Source organism: Melospiza melodia, chromosome 5 (assembly GCF_035770615.1).
Source record: "Melospiza melodia melodia isolate bMelMel2 chromosome 5, bMelMel2.pri, whole genome shotgun sequence".
Taxonomy (NCBI): domain Eukaryota; kingdom Metazoa; phylum Chordata; class Aves; order Passeriformes; family Passerellidae; genus Melospiza; species Melospiza melodia.
This window is the reverse complement of record NC_086198.1, coordinates 84,307,730-84,327,676: the sequence shown is the minus strand read 5'-3', so window position 1 is coordinate 84,327,676 and position 19,947 is coordinate 84,307,730. Positions and strand designations below refer to the sequence as shown.

The window sequence follows — 19,947 nt, the reverse complement described above, 5'->3', positions numbered from 1 at the left end:
TTACATCCTAGTATTTTATTAGTTTACAGTCTGAAGTGGTCTGTTTCTAAACTGTTAAAAGAATATTGTATTCCCAAATCTTCCTGAAGGCTGGCATTTGAATACAGTGTAGATAGATACACCTGTGAAAAGGACAACTTTGTTGACTAATTATGGTTTCATAACAAAAAATATGGTTTAAGGAAATAAGCAAAATTTTCCTCTATGAAAACATCTAAAGTAGTCCTTTCCTGTTTATGTAACCCTTTCAAGAAACACAGTCTTCCTTTCAAGCGATTTTAAATAAGGAAGTTACAGCTGATTCTCTCTCTGTGTTGCTGTCTTGCATGGACTTGCTAGAATCTTGTTACAGAATCTTAAAGCCCTGCAGACATCAAGTGCATTTTTATAAAGATTTTATGTTTGTGTTCAAGCACATTATATCCAGTTTAAATAACAACACAGAGATTGCCTTAAATATATGGACTTTTTATTTTCTTTTTTTTTTTTTTCTGAGTTCAGTTTAAATATAAATACTAATTAACATGATAAATGTTATCATAAAAGTTATTTTCAGCATTAGAGGCTGCAAAGACTGAGGGGGGGGAGGAGGGGGGAAGAGATCTATATTTACATTTTAGGTTGTTTGGCATGCTTGGGTGTGCTCTGTCGAGTCTGATTGCCACATCTGTTTGGGTTCCCTCATAAAGTACTTATTTTGATTGTTGTCTCTACTTGTTGCTGTGGCTGGAGAAGCTGATAATGGAAAGACAATTCAAAATATAGTGAAGATGTCTGAAGGTGGTTGTATTAGCTCTGTAAGAAAAAATTCAGGTTTTCCTACCTCACTGGCCAGAAGTCTGGGATTCTGTGTGTGAACAGAGTCTGAAAGTTTCTTCCTACCTAGTGCAGGACAGGTTTCCAGCATGCCAGCTAGAGGAAACTCCTGGAAGACATATGTGCCCCATTCCTCTGTGATATTCTACTTCTGTGAATGACATAGAAGGCAGGTTACACGAGAATCAAGTAACAGATATAAATAATGGTGTGTGTCAATGGGCGTTAGCTAAATTTCACCGACTGAAGATTTTTTTTCCTCTTAGTTCAGGACCAGTGCAGATTTCTTCCCCCCAATTTTTTTCCTTAAACTTGTGATTTAAAAATCTGTACTGATTACAATAGGAAAAAAGGAAGATTTGTACACTTTTACTAGAGAATTGAAGAACTTTTCAATATGTTAATAAGCATCAAGGCTATTAATTTCCACTCTTGAAGGGAAAGTATATACATTGTAAAATTGTGCAAATATTAGAGAAGTTTTTAAATAGAATGCTAAAAAAACCCAAGTACAGTCAGACTACCCATCTGCCTTTCTGAAAACCAGTGAGGAAGTTGGTCTCAGCTTTCTGAAAATGTTGGGTTTTATAAAGACATTTGTAGATTTTCTGAGTTTGGGTAGGTTGTATCCTTTCTTTCTTTTTTATCCTGAAGCTTTGGTAGAGACTGAGGTGTCAGTCCTGTTGTGTCCCTATCATGGTAAGAAAAGCTTGAAGATAACTTACATCGCACTGAATTGTCATAATTCTGAACTTTGTGAAATTTTGTGAATTGAGAAGAATCAAGTCTAATGATGTAAATCAAGAGCACTCCATTCACTGTCATAATAACTAGTGTAAGAAATAGTCTGCTTCCTTCAGACTCTTCAATGCAAATTTTATCATAATAATAGTATGCAATTATTTTCATTTTCTTGAAAATAATGAAGTATTTTCAGAGTAAATATTATATATACTTCCTTATATTTCTGCTGCAGTCTCTCAGATAACAGCATGCTTTCTGTGGTTTTGTCCAATTGCCTTCAACTGCTGAGTGATTCTGTTGTTGTAGAAGAAGTATTTTCAAATAGATGTTTTTAATATTGTATGACAGCTCTAAAAGTGATAAGTAGCAGAACAGATTTATACACTTTAGTAGGTTGTGGGTTCCAGAGACTTTATCTTTCAGTTAAAAATTATTTTATGATGCATTACACCCACTTAGATTGCTGTATGCTTTCTGTGGTTTTGCCCAGTTGCCTTTAACTGCTGAGTGGCTTTACTGTTGTTATAGAAGTATTTTCAAATAGTTGCTTTGAATATTGTATGACAGCTCCTAAAGTGATGAGTAGCAGAATAGATTTATTCACTGTCATGGGCTGTGGATTGCATAGGTTTTGTCCCTAGGTTAAACATTAACTCTTCATGAATTAGGTTATGTTCTTCTTGATAAGCTTTATTGCTTTTTTAAAACAGTAATTTATTAGGTGTAAAGGGTAATGCATTGATACCTAATCAGGAAAGTTTGTTCCTAGATATACCTTAGTATCAATTTAAAGTTATTTCTTCTTGTAAGGCATGTTTTTTCCTAAAGTCATTCATAGAGTGAGGTACAAGAACTGAGTAGCTATATGTACAAGAGGTTACCATCTTGAGATTATGCCATAGTCAGGATGTTGATTTTTAGGATTTCACTATATTTTAGTACTTTTCTGAGAGGTACTTTGTGATCTTCATGTATAAGGATCACATGAACTTGGAGAAGAAATGGAAGAGGTTTTCTTTGTGAGTATCTTCCTTCTATGTCAGTTTCTCTGGGTAAAGTGTTAGGGACAGAGAAGTTGAGGCATCATGAAGTCAGCCCATTCCTGAGTTAAAATGGCTTTGCCCTCAAGTCTCTTGGAAAACCTGGATTGCTTTTCAAAACCTAAATCACTTATTAATGAAATAAACAGAAAAATAGATCCCTCTTCATCAAGGTATGCATTGAAATGTACACCATTAGGAGTAAGGTTCAGAGAAGAAATCTAAATTAGATGACTGATCAAAAATATTTATATAGGAATACCTTGCTTTTTAGGAAGTGCTCTAACTGCAGTTAGAACATCTAATAGAAAAGAATGGCATGGAAGTAGCCATATATATTACTGTAAAATGTGGGTTCCATATCTCTGTTATTGGCATCTATCTAAAATCCTTGTTTAGGAGTCCTGAGAGTGGCAGCAGTAGAACTTTGCAGCTAAAATTGTAATAATCGAGATAAATTACTGAAACACTTGATTCCTTCAAAATATCAAAGCAGCTTGTAATCCCATTTTAGTAATCTTGGTTATTAACAAATTCCCATTCACCTGCTGGAAAAAAGAGCAAAACCACAGCCACATAGGTAGTTGCTTGTGATATTTATAACAATTTTTGATAAGGACAGTATATGACTGGAAATGAAGTGGGATTTACTTGTGGTTGCTCTGAAACAACAACAGCCTCTGGAGCGGTTTTGCCATCTAGGCTATGATCTGCTGGGAATGTCAGCATTTCCACAGTGATGTCCCTCCTCACAGTGTTCTTCCTGGATGGAAAAGGAGTAATACCTCAGAGTCACAGAATGGTTGGGTTGGAAGGGGCCTCTGGAGATGATCTTGTCCAAGCCCCTGCTAAAGCAGGTTCACAGGGAGCAAGTTGCATGGGGTCACATCCAGGCAGGCTTTGACCACTTCCAGCGAAGGAGACTCCATGAACTCTCTGAGCAGCTTGTTGCAGTGCTCTGTCAAGATTTTCCTTGATATTACTTTCAGAAGATTCATAATGACTAGCATTTCATCCAACAAATAGCGTGTAATAAACATAGGGGCTTTTGTGCCGTTTTTCTTTTCTTAAATCAGTCTGGATGTCAAAGAGAGTTATGCACAGGATTGTGAAATATGGAAGCAAACATGGACCAATGTGAAATGATTAGGCAGAGCTGACAGTGGGAAAAAGACAAAAATATTTTAATATTAATAATTTCAGGCATTTCTTAGAAGTAATCTGTTTGATTAAGTCTTCATAAATTCCAAGATAAATTGAATCAAAACAGTTGTTGGAACAACTCCTCATATGTGGATGAGTGAGCAGTATATAGAAATCTTTAAGGCAGAACTCCAGTGAATTTTTTTCTTGATTGAATATGCAGCTCAAACAGCACTAGCAAGTCATTTGTAGACAGCACCGTGTACTGTAGTTTGCTTGGAATTATGTGCATGTGAGCATCTGACCAGGTTGTGCATCCTGCGTGACTGGTCAGCAAGCCCCTACTGGGCAGAATGAATAAGAGAAAAGCTCTTCCCATTTTTCATACTAGAAGCTTCAACTTCAACTGTATACAGTCTTAGAAAAATGATAAATAATCAGTTAAGAAAAGCAACTTGCTAGCCATGAGCATTTGTAATAGGTGCCTTCAGCTGTTGGATGCCTGCTTCAAGCAGTCTGTCATGTCTGACTCATCTTCTGAAGGCTTCTGGTCCATTGTTGCTGAAAACCCTGGTGTTCCCAGGTCAGTGTCTGCTGAAGAGTGTTTGTTCTCAACACTGACTGTCACACTCAATAATAATGTGAGTGTCTAGTGCTTTACATCTACAGAGACCAAAGCAGATAAATAATGTAATAGAAAGGATGCCGAAGAAATAGATGGATGGAGTCCTTCACTCTGAGTTACCAATACAATGCTTTTTTGCAAACTTAGTATTTTATAATTAACATTTTAAAATGAAGTATTGGTTTCCTAATGGGAAAATGGGAATTTTAAATGAGCCAATTCATTTGGTTATTTCACTTTTTTTCAATATGTTCACTCTTACTCTCACATTTATAAGTAATGTAGATACTATACCACAGAAAAAAAAGTGAGATTTTAACTAAAGCTTCTCTCTTTATTGCAGGGTTGCAACATTTTGACTATCTAATGCATCTTCCTACAGAATTCCTAATTTTTTATTATGGGTTTCTGGCTGGTTTTACCTTCAGTAATCTTCACTCAAAATATTCCTCAGCTTTAGAATGTCAGTCTTTTTTGCATATAAATAATTGTACTTCTTCTTAAGGTTTAGAGAAGTTCTTGTGTTTTAGCCATTGTTATATTGTTTATTATTTTTTATAGGAGCATTCTTCCTTTGGTTATCTGACCTATTTCTCTGGTGATTAATTGTTCAGCACCTGATAAAAAGTTCAGTTCAGCCAGACTGAATGCTGCCTAGATCTAACGAGGCAGATGATTTAATCTGACACAACAACTCTGTTTTTCCTTTCTGCAGTCATTTTTCCCAGAGGTATCTCTAGAGGTATGTTGTTCTCTAAGCACGTTTTCTTTATTGGATCGATAGTCAAAAAAATGTTCTTCTCTAAACAGACAAAATTTCAATCATCCAAAGTGGACTACAAGAACTATTTTCTTATTGCTGATGATTTGAGATAATGAAAGAAAAGGAGAGGACATCAGATAAATGCATGCTTATTAATCAGATATTTATTTATCAGTGGCTGTATAAGTTATTGTAGGGAATACTGTCTAATTTTACACAGAAGAAATGTGATTATTAGTTTAACTCTCATTACTAAAACCAAATTCTAATACAGAAAATAAAGCTAACATCTGAAACGGAAAAGAAAAAGGGTTACCAGAGAAGTGAGTTTTGGTGAACATTGAGGACAATTCCTTTATTGGTCATAAGCATTACAATATTATGTCAGTAACGCTCACCAGCTGCTGTAGGTACATCAGATCAGACTTTTGTACATCCACAATTTGATCTATTCTTTTGGTACTAGAAGCTCATACTCAGCATTTTTTTCTAGCAGTGTCTCTACAAAGGGCTGGGGTGTCTATTGTTATCCAGAAAAGACAGTTTCTGCTGGTGGGAAAAAAGTATTCTATATACAGCCACTTCTTGTCTGTGTCTGAGGAACTTTGAATAACAACAGAACCAAGATTCTGCCTGCATAAGTTTCTCTGATGGTGACATCCCATACTTAACAGCTGCATCTGAAAAGCAGACAGAGATTTATCTTGTTTAGTGAACCTGATATTTCTGGAAAGCCAAAATTTCTTCAGATAATCCATAATATTCAAGTGCAGTGAGTATTATACCCCTTGGAGAATAAGACCGTATTCTTCTCTATAGAGGAATGTAGTCTGTCCTCTTGGAAAGTAATCTATCATCTCAGTAAAGTCCTTGACTATTTTTTCATTAGAAAGAACTTTTTTTTTCCATACTGAGTCAAATTTTATTTAGCCTGAGGATATACATGTTAAATTTTGAAATTATATTAACATGCCATCTGAGTTACCTCCTTTGAAGTCTGAGATTTAAATTTATGTTTGCAAGACAGTGAGAGTACCTTACTTTCAAATATCAAGTTTGCCACTGAATGCTTAATAAGATCCCAGGGATAGGAGGTCCATCAGAGCTCTGCCTTACTTCACTTGTAACCTGCAGCTGATGATAAAAGGAATTATGCACAGTTTGATTTTTCTAATTTTTAATACGTTCAGACAAAAGTTACTATGTTCATTAAGTATGTTTATTCAACCTCAATCTAAATTGCATTAGTTTGCCCCTTACTCAGCACAGATCTCAGAGTTCACATTCTGGCCAATTTTATGGCTAGATAAGTAGTCTGAGATGAATCAGGTTACCAGAACAAGAGTAATTATTCTCAGGAGTAAAAGGGTATAATGGAAGGCAGAATAGGATGCTGGAATTGTTGTTTTGCAAGTTGACAATTGAGATATGACAAATGTAGTTCACTTGCTCACAATAAAAATTGATGTAATAGTTCAGCAGTAATGAAGAAGTCGTTAAGACAGGAAGTATTCTCAATCAACCTGATTGCTGACCCATTCAGTGAGAACATGGCTCACCTTTGAGTCATTATTGCAAAAATTGTCATAATCTATTAAAAGTTATACTTTAAATGCTACTAATGTTTCTATTTCCTTCCTTTCCATTATCTTACAGGATTATTATAATAAGCTCACTTTCTGAATGCTAGAATTTCTGGTCTAAGCCAAAAATTGTTAGACTCAAAACATTGCTATTTAAAAGGTAAATCTCATAGTAAAAACCCTAAGGCTAAAGTAAGGCTAAAGATTAATCACAATATCCTTTGTAGATTGACTTAATCTGTGTTTAGGAACTTCACTTTTTTCTGACAGAAACTAAGTAAAGCTACTTTAGCACTCATACCATTTGTTTTCTAGATTCAAAGTAAGTTTTGTGGCTCTTTCTAAATCTTTTTCATTTTTTAATAATTTCCTTGGGGAATTGATATTCAGACTGAGGAGAGGACTCAAAATTGATCTCTGGCAGATCAGAGGTAAGACAATATCCCTGCCTTGCCCATACTTGAGATCCTACCATTAATACAGCTGAGCAATAATTAGCTCATCTTCTACTTTTTTTTTCAAAATAGAGATATTCACATCAATGATTCTACACAGAAATAAAGATATGAGTGAAATTGTTTACAATTTTTTTTGTTTTGATTTTGGTGGTTTTCTGGTGTTTTTTTTTTTTTTTTGATTTTTTGTTAGAAGAGCACATTAGAAACCTTTAGTAGGTTTTTTTTTTTTTACATTTGAAATAACCATACTAAAGATGTGACCTTCTGTTGTGAGGTCTGATATGGATTAATACAAGTGGACCATCTCCTGTGGTTTTATTATTCCTTAATTTGCCAATCATAGAAAAATAAACAACATGTTGGATTAAGAGTGAGACTTCAGAACTCTTCCATTTGGTTTGGGGTTATCAAACTAACATTTGGAAAACAATTATCTGTAGTTGTTTGCCTTTATGAATATAGGTGAATATAAAGATGTACACTGTTTTTCCATCTTTGGAAGATCCCACTTGCTCCCATTTTATCTTTTTTTTTGTTGTTGTTCCTTTCTAAAGATGCAGTAATCTGAGTATTTTCCTTCTGATTATAAACCTGCAGTATCACAACTCTTTGTTTGTAAAAAGAGATTTTGCAGTTAGGAAAAATGATAAAGTGGAATTTTTCATTCACAGATTTTTATTTTTCTAAATCTCTGTGGTGAATATTTATTGAAGTGGTAAGGTACCAAGTTCAATACTGGTGTGTTTTCTATATTCACTAACACTTTCAGATGTCTCTTTGTTGTGTGGTTGCATAGAATAAGGAGGTGTAGGATTGGAGTTCCAAGTACCATATTCAACACTGTCAGTATCACTATTTGGATTAATAAAATTTCTTTTTTTTTTTCTTGTGAATGGAGGGATTTCTATTATAATTGAAGAACAATAATGGAATTCTTTAGTTATTTTGGTACTAAGTGTTTTGCATTGTTTAAAATACGATGGTCTCAGTAACCAAGTACAGGTTATTTGAGCCCAGTTGAAGCTGTTTAGAGTCTTGACCTCAGCCTGTTTCTTGAAAGTGAGCTGTAATTGGCAAGTAATTCAAGTCCTTGAGCACTGCCCTTGCTGGGAAGATAAAAGGTGAAAAGCATCCCCCCTCATCCATCAGAGAGTTTGTCAGTTCCAGGCCTTTTCTCAAATAATCACTGAAGGGAATGATTACCTCGCTCCACCACCTGACCTGCTTTGGACTCATATATTTTTCAGCAGCAGACATGGCTGTGAGGAGCCATCCTGGTGAATGGCACAATTCAACAGGTAGTGAATCAATCTCGTCTGCAGCTGTGTTTTCTAATGCCATACTTTTAAGGACAGATCACTGTTATTGAGTCCTTGTGCAGTTTTTCTCTTTTTCAGTCCTGTGACATCTTGCTCTGAGGTTAAGGAGAGAGTGTGCAATATGCCACAGAAATGAAAGTGTATACTTTGGTATTTCTCCACACTGTGCTAGTTCTCTCTGGGGAAGATTCCCTAAGCAGGAAGGAGTTAATATTCCCGGTAGGAACCCAGAGGGAGGACTTCAAGAGGAAGCAGACATTTACAACACACACTCTCAGGTGTCAAACAGCATCCATCTTGACCCTAAAGAGGACCAATATTTTATTTACACTATTTATTTTTATTAAGTGGTAGTTAATGGTTCATTTCTTGAAGAATGAATTTGTTTTAATAGATGAACTTTTCTAATTTACAACATATGTTGTAATATAAGTTTAGGAAATATGTTGTAATGTAATTTTAGAAAATGCTTCCATTTTATGATGTGTCTGATCATTTGAGTGTTCCATATCTCCAAGCATCCCTCCCCAGTGTCCTGGTAGTGTGACTCAGATGGAAGCAGTTAACAGTTTTCTGGTGAAGGGCAAAAGGAATTCTCTGTGTGAGTAATATTACTTCTAAGATCGCTTCATGAACTTTCCAACTGCTAGATGGCATCTTTCTTTGGACAGCTTTCAGATGCTGAAAGATCCTAAAACATTGAGGGATATCAGGATGGTAATGGCTTAGCTAGTTTTATAGAGTCATAGAATCATTAAGGTTGGAGAAGACCTCCAAGGCTCTTGAGTCCAATCTTTGACTGAATACCACCATATCAACTAAAACAAAGTACTAAATGCCTCATCCGGTTGTTTTTTGAACAATTCCAGAGATGATGACTCCACCACTTCCCTGGGAAGCCTGTTCCAATCCTTGACAATCCTTTCAGTGAGGAAATTCTTTCTTATGGGGTTGTAATGCAGCATATTCCAAGGTTATGCTCTATACCCTGCAGTGAATTTGTGTCCTGACAATCACTTAAAGAGGATGGAAGGTTGTTTAGCAGCAAATGAAAGGTACAAGTAAGCAAGTGAAAAGTTTTATTCCTCAAACATGAAATTGTAGTTAGGCTTCAGCTAGAGATCTCTCAAGGTATAAGAAGCAGATGGATTTAGGGCCAAAGCTTACTGAATTACTGTCCAGTATTTATCCATTAGCCTGTGGCTCTCTCTTCAATGTGGCAATGACATTAACAATATAGATAATGACATCCATAATATGTTTGGGAATGCTTTTACCTGCATCCCAAATAGTTACATTTAGTGTAATAGCTTTGTATACTTACTGCTCAGAGCAACAAAGTAACTTGGAGATGAGATATGTCTTTGCAAATTCCAGTCTCCTCTGAGCCTCCTTTGTGTTTTATTGTCTGGGGCATTATACAGTTTTTTTTGTTTATATCTGTCTTGATGTTCTCCCCATGCTTTCCTTTGAAATTATAGTTCTATAGTTTAAATCTTGATGGACTTTACCTTACATCACATCTGTACAGGCTGCACAACACTTGTGGAACGTGACTTACCAGTTTTCAAATCCCACAGTCCTCAATTCAATTCACATTGGCTACAGCAGATGTGGTTCGAGCACAAATCCTTTTCTAATACAGGGTTTAATTAATTTTATTCTGAGATGACCTCAAATGCTGTGGATTCATAGCCACAGTCTCATGAATATGATCACTGGATGCCTTAGAGAGGTAATGGTCTTTTGTTTTCATGGCCATTTAAACTTGTGTTTACCTCTGACATTTATTTTGGGCAATGATTGCCAAGGATTTGGCAATAAGTGCTTAGTAACAGGGCTATAGCCCACAGTTTGTCATCTGGGAGCTACTGTCTGTAGGACACACGCTGGTGATGGAGTGCATAGGCAGAACAGGTTTCCTTTTCACAGTCTGCTTATCAGACTCAGCTGGAAAAAAGCATAACTTTCAAGCCATGCCAAACAAGTATTAGGAAGGAGAGAATTTGAAGTTAGTTGGGCTTTCAATGAGAAGAACAGTTGTACTCAAAACTAGTATTTGTGTCACTGTGAAGAGCCATCTTGGCTGGGAGCCTGTCTCTGGCAATGGTGTACAGAGCTCAGAGAAGAAGTATTTGCTTGTCTTCCTAATTCTCCAGGCTTGTTTTAGGAATTGGTGCTACATTTGCTGCCTTCCATTTGTTTGGCATGGGAAACATGCTATAGACAGTATGGATTTTCTAATATCATACTAGAGTTCCCACTACATCGTGAACTAAAGGGATATAATCCTTCTTGCTATAATCTGCTACAGTTCAGTTATTTATTGGTATAGTGCCTTTTTTACTGAGGTGCCATCTGAATTCAGACTGTGCTTGGCTAGAATGTGCAATCTCCAACTCATCCTTTTTGAGTAGCTATTTCAGCATAGGATATTTTTTAACTTCCTTGATTCTGAATTATTGTAACTGTTTGTAATCATGTTCTGTTTTAAATGTGCTATGTGTCATTTTCCATCAGTACAAAGCAGCAGTGTGGTAATAAGAGAAAGCATGGTGCTGATGTGGCAAACCAGATGTGGAGATGAAGCTGCCAAGATAATTCAGGCCATGAGGTCTCTGCTTTCCATTCCTCACCAATTCCTGCTGCTGTCCAGCAGCAGCACTGCTCTACAGAGTCAGCTCTGGCTGGCTACACCTGGCTAGCAAGTATCTTTTACTTTCATCTCTGGATTAGACCTTTGCTAGTTATATTTTTGGACAGTATTTTATAACAGCAGCAGCATTGTTATTAGTCATCAGTATTTACACTGGGATTAATTATTTTTTGTTGGACAGCTTGGAACTATTCTCCAAAGAAGAACTGGAGAGGAGTTTATAACTGCCCATGTTTTTCTAGTGTAGAAATGTAAGCAGTTCACATGTTGGCTTTTTGGACTCTTTAGTAGATCATCTGGGACAGTGGGACTACAGCAGCTGTAATAGTCAATTATTTCTCATAGGAAGCAATTTTTTTTTTTTTTATGGCAAAATAAATAATGATAAATTTGTCCCCAAAAGAATTTGTATGAGCAAATTCTGACATTGTGGTTTCCCAACAACTTGTTGTGCACTATAACAGGACGGGCTGTGCTTTTTGTGTGTAACAGGCATACACATGGAAACTGGAAAACTTCCTCCTTTTTAAGGTTTTGATCTGATTGCAACCCCTTAGCTAGTTAGATATTTTCTTTAAAGATGTTCAAAGGCAGGGATTTGAATCAAACAAGTTAATAGAGCCAAACTGGATCCTGGAAAGACTGTAGATGATGGTGGTTTTAGGAGCAGAAGATATCCAGCAGCTCTAATTTACTACCATCAACAGAAGAAGTTAAGCCAGGACTTCCCCTAGAATTTCATGTACTCTAAATACCCTTTCTGACAAGCAAGTGCATGTTCACTGAGGTTCTGTTCCTGGCAGTTCTAGGAAGAAGAAATGTATATGAAAATATAAAAAGGCTACCAAAAATTTGGTGGAAATGATTGTATCTTTGGAGTTACTAGTTTGTTTTCAGCCTTCAGCATTCCAGTTAAAATTTCAACACAAGTGACTGTCATTTAAAGCTAATGCAGTTTTCATAGGTGTCGTAGTAAATTTTGACTGACTGAAATAAAAACTGGTAAGGACTCCACTGTGTGGAGCAGTATTTTAACTCCAGGATATCTATATAGAGGTAATTGCTGAGTCTTTGCAAGAGAAAAGAGAGTTTTTTCCTTTTATGCCTTGCAAGGCATACATAATGGATAATAAAGAGATTGCTTTATAAAGGAAACTCCTTTAGAGCCTAACATGTAATTATCCATTACAGAAATTGAAATGCAATTGCTGGACTGCATATGTCAATCTTCCTCTGTTGCCCAACAATCACATTTGGTTTTTAATAGCTAATTTTTGTCTGTCTTCTCTTGGCACAACCATTATATTTCTTGTTCACATTATCTGATTTTGGGCTGTTTTTTACCTTAAAGCACTGATAATTTTTTCAGCAGTTTAGTCTAAGTGAATATTAGCATTTTTATCATGTATTCAGCTTTATGAAGATTCAGCAAGCTTGTACAACAAAACAAGTTGTAGCGTGTCTCTTATTTTCATGGCCATTTAAACTGAAAAGACATCTCTGGCTTTCTAGACATTTTTTTCAGTTGCATTTATCATGCCACTTCCAAAAGCAGCTTCTAAAGTACAGAACAGTTTTAGTTCTAAATAATACATTTATTCACATCTTGAGATAAATTGTATATTTTGGACTTACTGTACATAATTAAAACAGGCACAGCAATTCTTCTTTTTTAAGTGCATCTATTCTAGGTTGCAGAAAATGTCACTGTGTTCCCAGTGCCATTGATAGCACTGTTCTGAAGTTGGGAATTCATTCAGTATTTGTTCTTACCAACATGAAATGACTTTGCATAGCTGTGAACAGTATGGAGGAGGTAGAAAATCAGACATTTCACTATCTTTAATTTTCTGTGACTAAATGTTTATTTTCTAAGTAAAAAGCGAAAGCAAAATCCTTTGGTAAATTTAGCTTGATACTCAGTATATCCTGGGATTATTTTCCCACTCTGCTTTAGCAGTGACAACGTTTAAAACAATATAACCAGTTTGAGATTGCATCTGAAAGGAGAAGAACACGTGGTTTAACATGACAACATGATATACTGAAAGGCAAAATGCATACTAGGAAAAGTCATATTTTGGTAAGCACAAGTGTTTGTATTTGTCTTGTCTGAACTGAATAAAGTTAGAGAAGAAGAGACACGATGATATAAAAGAATTTTAGTAACAATCCCACAGTTTAAATGCACACCTGCTAATTCTTTATGCAGTAGGTTGCCTTTTCTTCAGAACAGAAAGATTTCTAAATGTTAGGGATAATATTTTCCTTTGTTTGCTAATCTCATATGTTGATTTATAGACAAATATATATTTCAGTGCAAATAAAAGAAAAAATTCTGGTTAGGATGGGAGAGGTCCTTTAGAATTACCTTTTCCCTATTAAGCCTTTCAATATTATAGACATTTTATAGTTATTAGGTAGGAGGTACACATTACTGGCTGCTAAAGCTGTTCAATAAAGTATTTGTCAAATTGAGTTCTTCAGACATCAACTCCTAAATTTTAAGCTGTGTATTGACTATTGTGGTGTTTGCATATGCTAAATGAAGTATATTTTGTTAAAAGACAGAGTAAAATATGATTACAGTACATGCCAATTTGATATTTTAGTTTTTATTCCAGAAATAATGTAGTTTCTATTTTGGAGCCATAGTCTGCAGCAGAAACTATTTTAGAGTCTAGAAGAAATACTAAAGCTTGGTGGCCACTGAGGCATATAAAGAAAAATCTCTATCATTAATTGCTGTTATGCAGTTCTCCATGGGTCTTTTATGTGGAATATTTTACTCAATAATTCAGAAAGTGCAGCTTAAGGCTTAACTCAGGTATCTTTCCTATGGGTTTGGATAAAGCTGAAGAAAATTGTTACTGAAAATTGGAAACATGCAAAGGAATTGAAAGTGCTTCTTTTATTTGAAGGAAGTTGCTGTTTTGCAAAGGAATATCAACATGCACAAGGAAAAGGAAGAAAGGAAAAGGTGAGTTAGGAGCGCAATGCTTGTTGTGTCCTTTCCAATTCAAAAGCTATAAATATTAGAAGGACTTGAACAGAATTAATGCCTTGCTGACTGGCTATCTGCTTTGCTATTTTTAGATAGTTTAGCCAGGAGCTCTAAATGCATGTGTACTTAGATGGTCCCAAGAAATTCAACATTCAAGAATATTTCAAGAACACCAAATACTACCTAAGAAGTTGAAATTTTTTAATGTTTATTATATTTTCCTGAATTTTTCCTCATTTAGATTATTTTTGACAGAAAGGTTGTCCTAAGGTCAATTTTATTTTTTAATTATTTTATTATTCATAAAATCTGTGTTTGGTTTTCCAAATACGGATCTGGAATGAAATGTGCTAACAAATGAGTAACTATTTGTTGTTAGCTTTTTTCTTTTTAATTTTGAAGATTTAAGTGTAGAATTGAAGATTTTAAATTAGTGCCAAAGTCAGCTTTATGTAATATTTCATAATGGGTGTAATATAAGACAAAGCAAAGTGCAGCAAGGTCTTGAAGGGGAAACATAAGCTATTCAAATTCCTGTGTAGATTAATAACTAAGGCTATAAAAGAACATTCTGTTTATCCTAATAAAAAGTTTAGAATTCAGTTTATTAAAAACTATATATTTTATTTTGTTTGTTCCTTATTAGAAAGTGTATGAAATTATGCATGCCTTTTCCTCTTTTTAAAGGCAGCAATAGATAAAGCACATTCCACATGACATATTTAGGTTTGATTTGGTGTGTTTTTTCTATGGTGCACCAATTTCTGATACATGAGTTTCCATTATTCTACACTAGCCCCTCTTATTTCAATGTTGAACTCATTTTACAGAGACAATGCCAATCCATACATATGCACCATATATAAACCACAACATTTGGTTGGTGGTATCTAAAATCTGATGACAGGAGTGAACATTTAGCTCTGCACATGCAACTTTGGATGGTTGTGAGTCTTAATCAAGCATTTGTGCCAAATGTTAGTTATCTGTTAATCAGCTCAAATAAACCTGAATCTCAGTATTACACGGACCATAAAAAGGGGTAATTTTTGCTTCACAGATAGTCAACATTATGGTAGGATTAAAATTCCAGAGTTGAGCTGCTAGGAAGCTGAACTGGAACAATATTTTAAGTCGTACAAGATAGAGATATTGGTGTTTTTAGAGAGCATTGTTTTGCTAGGTTTTAATTTCTCTATTCTTTTACCTTTACTCATAACAGAATTGATGAAGTATCTAGTATGATAGATAGCTTGGGAAAATGTAACCAAATATACAATGCTGTTCTGGACAAACTGATTACTTTTTACAAATTGGATAGAGGAATAGGAGTTCTTTTTTGATCCTTTGTAAAGGAATCTGGATCTCACCCAATTTCCCTTCTGGCCAACAGACTGATGCACTCACTCCACCAATTCATTTGAAATGCAGTCTCAGCTTTTCTAGGTTGAATAAAAAAATGAGACCTGTGCAAGAGCAAAGTTTCAAGGAGATTAGACTGAAATAATGCTTCCTTGCTTCTCTTTAACATCAATAACTAAATTATAAAATAGCCATCATAAAAAAAAAAAGAGGAGAAAATACTTTTGATTTTCAGAAATCTGTATCTTAACTCACTTGTAACTCTCATCTACCCCTTACTTAAGGTCAGGCTGGATCTTTGACCATGAACTTTTCCTCATGCATTATTCCTGAAAGAACTTTGGGATTCCTAAATTTCTTGTAAATGATAGAGTACTATTGAATGTATAATGATCTTGCACTAGTAAGATGCTGTGTATCTATTTTTTGTGCTTCTCTTTGGTGTATATCAAGAATTTAACTTAGCTCCAAGTGAAAAGAAAGTAGAAAGCAAAGCAAAATGAATAAAATATCCCAAGCCATGAACAGTTTTAGCACCAGTCCAGGCAACATTCCCAAATTGGCATGATACATACAATATGTCATCTGTCAAGCTGTTGGATTTTGTGATCAGCAATTCATTGTTAACCATCTGCTTTCCTCTTTTTCACATCATTTCATCGTTTATTTTAAGTTATGCTAACAAAATATTACTGACCTAATGCACATTGGAGTAAATTAATAGATGTTTCTAGGCTAGGAAGTTTTTACAACTGTGTCCTTGACCCATAGCATATTTCACAGTGCTTAATTAGCCAGATCTATTAGCCAGCAAATCTCTTTACAGAAAATCCATGGAACTAAAATGATCAGCTTCTGCAGCCATGTACCTAACAACATTTTAGTGTAGATGGGAAAAATTCTAAAGAAATATGTAGATTATATCAGCATAACTGAAAAATTTATTTTTATGCAAAATATTTTATCAGGCATCACGTCATTCAAAATTCATCTGCACCAAAGTTTCTCAGAGCTCAAAAAAGTTCCCTTCAATGGGACCTTCAAGTAATTGTAGTTAGGATGCTCAGAGGTTTCATCTGCTTTTAGAAATGTAGTTATAATTGTAAGCCTTACATATAGGACATTGTAGTTACATTTCAAGACAATTTTTATTTCTGGTGAATATGGTTATAAATAATATTGCCTTCACAGCTGTTGATCTGGCCCATGCACTGAGGCCAGTGGCCAGCTGGGGTAGCAGTGTGGGTAGCAGCTGGAGAAGCTCACAAGTAGAACAAGAAAACAAGAAAAGTGCAAAGTCCTTTATGGACATCTGACTGCTGATTTAAAAGAGGTATTAGAAATACACTTATTGGCTGTCAGGAAAAAGAGAAAATACACATGCATTCATGACTTGCATTATATCTCTGATTTTGACTCGGGGTTTCAATATTCTATTGTATTTAAAACAACAAAAAAAACCACCCAGCAGTTAGTGTTTATACTGTGTGTTCCTTGCAATCTACAGGAACTAAAGCTCAAGAGTCAAATACTAAAATGTATGGCAGAAATCCATGTGACATTTAAAAGCTAAACTTAATTCCAGATAATCTGGATATCCTATAACTGAAGTAGATTAATGTTCTTTGAAATGAAAACAAAATCATAAATCTTTATGGGTAATTGTGAGGTCACTGTAGTTTTTCAGTATGTCATTTAGGCATATTGAAAAAGATAGATTATAGCCTTATAATTCTATTAATTTGGAGGGAGAAGAAGATATTACCAAGAGTTAGGGATCATAAATCTAGTTTTTTTAAATGTTTAAGCATAAATAGTAAAACTTCCAAAAGTCTTTGAGTTAGGAAAATAATTTCCTTGACTAAGTTTTGGCCCTTTTTTCATTTGTTGAATACCCTGCATTTGTTCAGTCTGCATAAGGAATGCAAGACTGAGTCATTTTCTTACCAGTGGTTTTCCTTAAACAGGTCTGTGAGCATCTGTAGAGACACTGATCATTAAATTGGAGAAGCAGATGTACCAGCGCTCAGGGGAGGCTCACCTTTCTCTCCCACAGCCAGTGCTAAGTCACGTACCTGGGAAGAGTGTGACTTACTTTTCTGATGAGTCAGTCAATATCAATTGACTAGATTTATATACAGATGTAGTCTTGGCAAGACAGATTGGCTGAATGCAGCCAGGTTTTTGTCCTCTTCAAATGCCGTGTCAAGTGTCACCCTCTCACGTGCGTATTGATGTGAAGCATCGAGTTGTACATTGAAACTCTGACTTCCTACTGCTTCATCTCAACAATTTGTACAACTTGCTTTCCCTGAAGGCATTAGTATGGGAATTGTTCCTTGAATGTGTCTGTGTTCTGGGATGCAACTGAAAATAGAACAATGTGACTTGTTTCCTCATTCCTTGCTTCATACTTGAAATTGTAGCCGTGACATCTCTATGGAAAACTGCCTTTCCTCAATTGACTCTAAGGAAGGTACATTTCTATTCTTTAGAAAAGAGGTTTACTTGACTTTTTTAGACAATAACAAATTTTTCTTCTTTGTTCTCTCAAAGTCATCTCTCTATTTTGTTACATTTACTCATATTGCAGCTGCCTGCTTTACTTGTCTCATCTTTTCCTGTATTCATTCAGTATTGCTCTTTCTCCTCACTACTTCTTTTGTTTTATTCTCCAAACTTCAAAATTTCTTATGTGTTTACATCAAGTATTTTCATACCAAACATTTCCTTTAGTTCCAAGAGGTAAGTGTTCAAACTTTTGAACTCTGCTTGTTGTATGTAACTGGATATTAACTCTCTACTTTCACATTATTGGTATCCACCTGTAGCCTTGAGAATAAATGCTCTTATTGCACATAGTTTCTCATTTCATACAGCCCCTCAACCAATAGTAGTTTGTTACATTTGGGCTTTCAGTTGTCAAGATTGGCTTGCATTGGTAAAGATAGACTTTTGCTTAAAGCATGTTAGATGTCACAAACACTTTATCCTAGTGGCAAATATAGATAAATAAAATTAACTAGCTAAGTGGCTGACCTCCAGTAGAATAGATATTGTTAATCAATCAAAATTGTTTGTGGCTGGGGGACTTTTCAATAGAGTTTAAATCAAGGATATTGCTCCATTTATTCTGACCTTGATCTCTGCTTTGTTTTATTTTTAGTTTCCTGGGCATTAGTTACAAATTAACATTCATTTGTCCTTCTTTATCCTTACTGCTGAATTCATTCAGATCAGGTGGAGTTTATATAAGTCAAAACCACACATGTACTCTGTATTGAAGTGTCTGTAGTCACCAGTGAATATCTGAGGGCTTTAAGACCCTTCTCAATTGTAAACACCTCGTAATACTCAAATGTGGTGCCATAATGTCCAGCATATACTAATTGCAAATCCTTGTGGGATTTTGTGGTATTCTGGCACTTCTGCTTTGCTGGTGAAGCTCCAAGAAGCTTAAACTTTCTGAACATTTTTCCCTTTTCATACATCTGTTTAGTTGTTAGGGCTTTAAAACAGAAAATGAAGTGCAGTTTTAACAGTATTGATCAGTGATTGCTTTGTGACTTGGTTGTACAATATCAATGGAAATTAGATTTTAATGTTCTTGCAAAAATTATTCAGTTACTTATGGAATTTCTCATGGTTGAAGAAGCCAGAGATTTTTAAATTACATCAGACACTGTTGGTCTATCTCTTCTTTCATGGAACTTCTTTTATACTTAAGCTTTCATTTAATTATTTGACCTAAGAAATCTGAACTTTCTAATTTTCTAATAGCATCCTGGATGTGTTCAGCTTTCTTTTAAGACCATTTCAAATAATTTTATTGCTACTAACTGTTTCTTCAGGTTCTGCCATGTTTTTCATACTTTTCATTATTGCATTGATTGATCAGTTTGAAGTGTTTCCGCCTCTTGGCTGTTGTGTGAGCTGACAGAGCACCTCATGCTAAGGTAAGTAGGAAACTCCTCCCTGAGTGAAGCTGCAGTGTCTGTATTTCTTTCTGAGCTCTTACAGAAAGAACTGAAGGAAATATCTGTATCATCCACATTTTTAGAAAACACTGAACTGACTGTGAGTGCCCTGCCAAGCTGACAGAAGCCCATGCAGTGCAGCAGTGTGAGGTGCCCAGCAATCCTCAGTGGTCAGAGTGACTTTTCATGCTCCAGCTTCATTACCAGTCTTTCTAGAACACGGGGACATTATCCTTAATATGTACATGGATAGAAATTCTTTCCAGAGAAAAAAGACAGTACCCTGAGAATTTCATATATATACAGCTCTGTAAAAGGAAGCCATGCAAATGGCAAATAGGAGAAATTCAAGGTGTTTTATGTTTTGGAGGAATGTGAAAAATAACCAGAAATGTCTTTAACCACGATGCTCCTAAAGTGGATTCATTACTAGTCACTGAAAGCTTTCCCTTTGGTC

At 35.3% G+C, this 19,947-nt stretch overlaps 1 protein-coding gene across 5 annotated transcripts in view; it reads left to right on the top strand.

Moving 5' to 3' along the window:
- KCNIP4 (potassium voltage-gated channel interacting protein 4) overlaps positions 1-19,947 on the top strand; it is a 388,652-nt gene that overhangs the window by 215,082 nt on the left and 153,623 nt on the right. The window lies entirely within an intron of this gene.